The sequence below is a fragment of the Ochotona curzoniae genome, unplaced genomic scaffold (genome assembly GCF_017591425.1).
Source record: "Ochotona curzoniae isolate NIBS_2020 unplaced genomic scaffold, NIBS_Ocur_1.0 contig_919, whole genome shotgun sequence".
NCBI lineage: Eukaryota > Metazoa > Chordata > Mammalia > Lagomorpha > Ochotonidae > Ochotona > Ochotona curzoniae.
In genome coordinates, this window is record NW_024466613.1 from 41,694 (window position 1) to 47,121 (window position 5,428).

A 5,428-nucleotide genomic window follows, 5' to 3' on the forward strand; every position below is an offset into this window, starting at 1 on the left:
AATAGATGTATCCAATTCTTTTACATTTTCCAATCTATTTTTGTAGTAATTTCTGAAAATTATTCATATACCTATTTTGTCTATTTTGTAAAATAACTCAGAACCAGAATAAAAGATGCAATTTGACAATGGATATCAGACGAAAAGATTCCAAAACATATCACAGGGCAGCTATATTTCAAACAGCCTGGTACTGAGACTAGCCATAAAATCCAGTGGAACAGAATGAACAAAAGACTATCAAGAGGCAACAATCAAATGGAAGAAATATTTGTAAATTATGTAACTTACACAAGATTAATATGCAGTATTTCAGCTAGGATGGAGTTGGCCCAAAGAGAGGAGCAAGAAGCCTCTTCTGAGACTCCTATGTGGGTACAGGTTTCCAAAGTTTTGGCACCCTTTACTACCTATCACTGCCTTGCCATTAACAAGTAGGGAGCTGGATGGGAACTGGAGCAGCCAGGACAGGAACTGATGCCTTATTGAGAGAGTGGTGCATTCAAGGTAAAGGTTTAGTGACTGATCCATTGTACCATGTCTTTTTTCTGTTTACAAACCAAACATTATATAAATCTATGGGTCTGAGATTACTTGCAGATTATAACAGCTGTTAGCCAACATATTCATGATTGTTTTTTGTTATTTAATTAGTAGGCAATCTATACTAAGCGAATGCCTCTATAATAACTGTTTCTCCTTGGTCTTTATGGCTCCCAAACCTAGATGCCATTAATCCAAACATCTATCCAGACCGATGGTGGGGCTTTTACCTGAGGCAAGCATGCTTCCACCATGATATTTTTCCCATAAATTATTGTGAGAAGTTTGTCTTTGTCAATAAGGTGAGATCACTTACTAGAATGACTGCAAATCAAGGTTAGTGAAGCCTGTACAAAACTAGTGCTAAAGATAAGAAGTCCTCATATCAGTGGATTAATGAGCAAAGAAAATGTAATACACATACAATGTGGAATATTATTCAGCCATTAAAAATGAAATTCTGTCCTTTACAACAAACTGAAGCAACTAGAAACCACTATACTTCATGAAATACACCACTATTCAAGAGCAAATAGCATGCATGCTTTCTCTCATCTGTGGTGATTAATACACAGAATATAAAACCACAATATACAGAAGCAAGATTGATACTTCAAGAATTATAGTTTGTAGCCTTGTCTATGCTCTTGAGAGAAAATAGGGTTTTCTTGCTTTCCTATATTCTCACTGAATTATTTACTTAATGTAATGTTAATCTTAGAATTGAGAGTGAACTTAAACTATACCATGGTAATCACTTAGGGGAAAGAAAAAGAAAAATTAAAAATGGTGAATTAGAGTTCATAACATGGGCAGGAGGCAGAGAGGAAGTATCATTATGCACTGAAACCTGTGTTGCAAAATTTGAAATTTGTGTTTATGATTTTACAGTTGACATTATATAATTATGGCTAATATCACAATTGATTTCCTAGTGGTAGATTTGTGAAGTCATTATGCTTTTATAATTGCACATTTCATAATGATAAAGCAATTATTTATGACTTCACAAAGTGTTTTATTATATCACACATGATTATGTCAGCACTGTTGTAGGTTTATAATGTTACAAAGTTTTTTGCAACATCTATTGACCATGACATTACAATTCTAGTAGAATGAATGGTTAAACCATTGATGCTAACATCACAATGGTATAATTATGGTGTAAGCACAGCAGCTTATCACCTACCAACTGATTAAGGACAAACAATTATTATTTTTGAAAATGCAGTGATGGTTTAAAACGTTAAGAGCTAGAATGAAACTATTGTTGGTTTATGATATCACAATGACATTATATGATTTCAGAATTCACCCCGGTGTCATGGTTGTTTTATCAAAACAAAATTGATTGTTGTTGCACAGTGGCTGTTTTCTGACATGAGGCTTGATATCAAAACTGATTTTATTTGATATCAACATTGTTTTATTACATTAGTATAATGGCACACAGTTTGGGTTATGACTTCACATGTTTTTATGACGGCTCAATGATAGCTTTGTGGCAGCACAAATGAATATGACAGTTCTATTTTTATTTTATATCATAATGGTGACTAATCACAAACCAATTTATTATGACATCACAATGTTTTATGACAATAAAATGGCTGTTTCTGAGAGAAAGTGTTACTGCTGGTACAGTGTGTGCTTCATAGTCTCACAAATAATTTTCATGAGACTCTCGTAGCATTATGGTATCAAATTTTGCTGTGACATAACAGCAGTATTTATTTATTTTTCTGTGATCACATTTATTTTGTTTAAAATTCATTTGGTTTGTTTTACTGTAATTTAAACCAGAGACTGCCAAGTAAACTAGGTATTTTACATTCACCACACATACCCTCAAATCTCAACAGTTGTTAGAAAACCATTAAAACTTGGGCCCAGCACGGTGGCGCAAGTGGTTAAAGGTCCTCGTTTTGCACGCCCAGGATCCCATATGGGCGCCGGTTCTAATCCCGGCAGCCCGGCTTTCCTTCCAGCTCCCTGCCTGTGGCCTGGGAAAGCAGTCCAGGACTGCCCAAAGCTTTGGGACCCTGCACCCGCGTGGGAGACCCGGAAGAGGCTCCTGGCTTCGGATTGGCATAGTATCGCTGTTGTGCTCACTTGGGGAGTGAATCATCGGACGGAAGAGCTTCCTCTCTGTCTCTCCTCTCTGCATATTCGCCTTTCCAATGAAAAAATAATAAAACTAAATCTTTAAAAAAAGAAAAAAGAAAACGATTAAAACTCAGGCGCTGGGCTGGTGCTTCCGTGTGCCCAGGTGCCCAACACGACAGATGCCAGTGAGAGTTAAGTTCACTACAAGGAGAGGGATGGACTCCTTACTTCGTGAAATGAGCCATCATGCCCCTCACACCCAGAGTGATGGTAATGGACCTAACTTACAGCGGGAGCTCGTCCCCAAGGATACGCAGCTAAGGGAAGATGGACTGCCCAGCGGAGGACAACAGGGTCTCAGGATGTGGCAGTGACCCCCATGCCTGAGGACAAAGTGGGAGGGATCTGTCTACAGGGCAGGGCGTGTCCAAGGAACAGGGGAAGTTACAGGAGAAGGTCTCTGCCCTGAAGGCTTCAAAGCCATTATTCTACACAAGCTTCCAGGACAGACAGGATTAGACAGAACTGAGACTGAACGCAGATGCAGAAAGCTAATACAAATCTTACCTAGGTGTTCTACCTGCCTTAAAAAAAAAAAAAAAAAGTGGCAGTGAGCAGTGGCTTCCAGCAAGCATCCAGAGCAGCTGGGGCAGCAACCCAGGGGTGGAGGTGTGTCCAGGCAGGGTCCCTGTCTCCAAGCTGGACACCTACCAGCTGCAGAGGGCTGACACGCACCCCATCTTGTGAGGACCAGGAGCATTTGCATAGTTTCCAAGCCACAACTCCAGAACACATGTGTTTCAGGGACAAGACTCACCCAAGTGCCCTACTTCTAATTTTTCTGCACCATGACAATGAATTCCCTCCTTGATTTGTTTGCCTAGCAGGAGCCTGCCAATTATCTAGTGTTACTTGTAAATCACAAACTATCATCTCTGGTTTTGCTAGGTCTGGTGTAGAAAAAAACTTGAAATTTAAAAGAAAAAACTCCAGTAAAAACCGGAAATTCTTTTTGAAAGGATTTTCCTCTTCAGGAAAACAAGTAAAAACTGGCCTGTATCTTTACTCCTTACTTAATAGACATTCTTTTTTAGGATTTTTTTTTTTTTTTTTTATGGTCACCAGCTTATAGGCACACATCTGGGGACAGTCAGGCTTGTTGGCCAGCTCCTTCTTCCAGTTGGGTCCCAAAGGGCCTCTCTTAGTCTTGACTGACTGGAATAAAGCCAATCTTCATCAGCTTTGAAGTCTGCTGGTTCAACTTGACTTTGATCTGCAATATCTATGTGGACAGTTTGAGCCATTTTCCATGTGTTTGATTCTAAACCATGTACATTTTCTAATGTTCCCAAGTCTGGGTTGTGCCATGTTTCAATTTTAATGAAGAAATCATCTTCCATAAATTCATTCGTTACAATATTTCTGCAGCAGGGGTAGGCATTCCAGGCTTTTTTGTGAAACACCAAGGAACCTTCGGGAGCAATCATCTTCATGAAGACAGGAACTTTGCTCTTCAGGTGGCAAATTTTGTGGGTGTTCTGCTCCGTTTCATCATGTTTCTTGTACGGCTCATTTTTTAGCACTTCAATTCCTTCTCCATTGCCAGTCTCATTCTTGCTAGCTTCTGCCACAGAGTAAAGCTGTCGAACCTGATAGGCTCCAATTTGCCTGTTGTGCAGTACTGGAAAGGGACTCCAACATCACAGAGTGTTTTTTCATATCAGGACTTCACCTCTAGATTTTAAACTAATTCCTTAATGAGCACCATCTTCCTGGAAACCCCACCCCCAACAGCTGCCGCTGCCACTGCTGCTGCTACAGCACAGCAGTATTTATGATATCAGAGTGGTGGTTGATCACGTGCTGAATGCTTATTACATCAAAATGTTTTGTGACAAAAATGTGGTAGCCTATTACATAAAAATTAGATTACACCAATCAATGGTTTGTTGGTAATATCATAATTGATTACTACCTCTTTTAAAAAATATTTATTTATTCTTTTATAGGCCAGTGATAAACTGAGATGGGAAAGCAGAGATCTTTCATGTGTTGATTCACTTCCCAAATGGTGATATTGGCCAAAACTGGACCAGACCAATGCCAGGAGCCACGAGTTTCATCAGGTAATTGCTTTATCTGCTACACCACAATACCAGCCCTGATAATTTGCTCTTAAAGATAGGTCATGGGCCCGGCACGGTGGCGCAAATGGTTAAGTCCTTGCCTTGCACACCCGGGATCCCATATGGGCGCCAGTTCTAATCCCGGCAGCTCCGCTTCCCTGCCAGCTCCCTGCCTGTGGCCCGGGAAAGCAGTTGAGGACAGCCCAAGGCTTTGGGACCCTGCACCCCTGTGGGAGACCCAGAAGAGGCTACTGGCTTTGGATTGGCATAGCACTGGCCGTTGAGCTCACTTGGGGAGTGAATCATCGGATGGAAGATATTCCTCTCTGTCTCTCCTCTCTGTATATCCGCCTTTTCAATAAAAAAATAATAAAAATAAATCTTAAAAAAAAAAGGTAGGTTAATGGCATCACAGATGTTGGTTATAACATTAAAGTGGACTATGACAGAAAATTCTCAGATTTATGGCATCACAATATGTTTTAAAGGCTCAATGTGGGATCATGATATTTGATTGTGTAATTTTGTGATTGTGTCATCAGAAGGTGAGATTATAATGCCAGTATGCTGGTTTATTACTAATCAGTTGAGTGTATCACCATCTTTTCTTTTTTTGATTTCCTTTCATGACACAGTTTCATAGGCTCAGG

At 39.8% G+C, this 5,428-nt stretch overlaps 1 pseudogene; it reads right to left on the reverse strand.

The window, feature by feature from the left end:
- Positions 1-3,714: 3,714 nt before the first annotated feature.
- On the reverse strand, positions 3,715-4,333 carry LOC121166215 (annotated as a pseudogene).
- Positions 4,334-5,428: the final 1,095 nt, after the last annotated feature.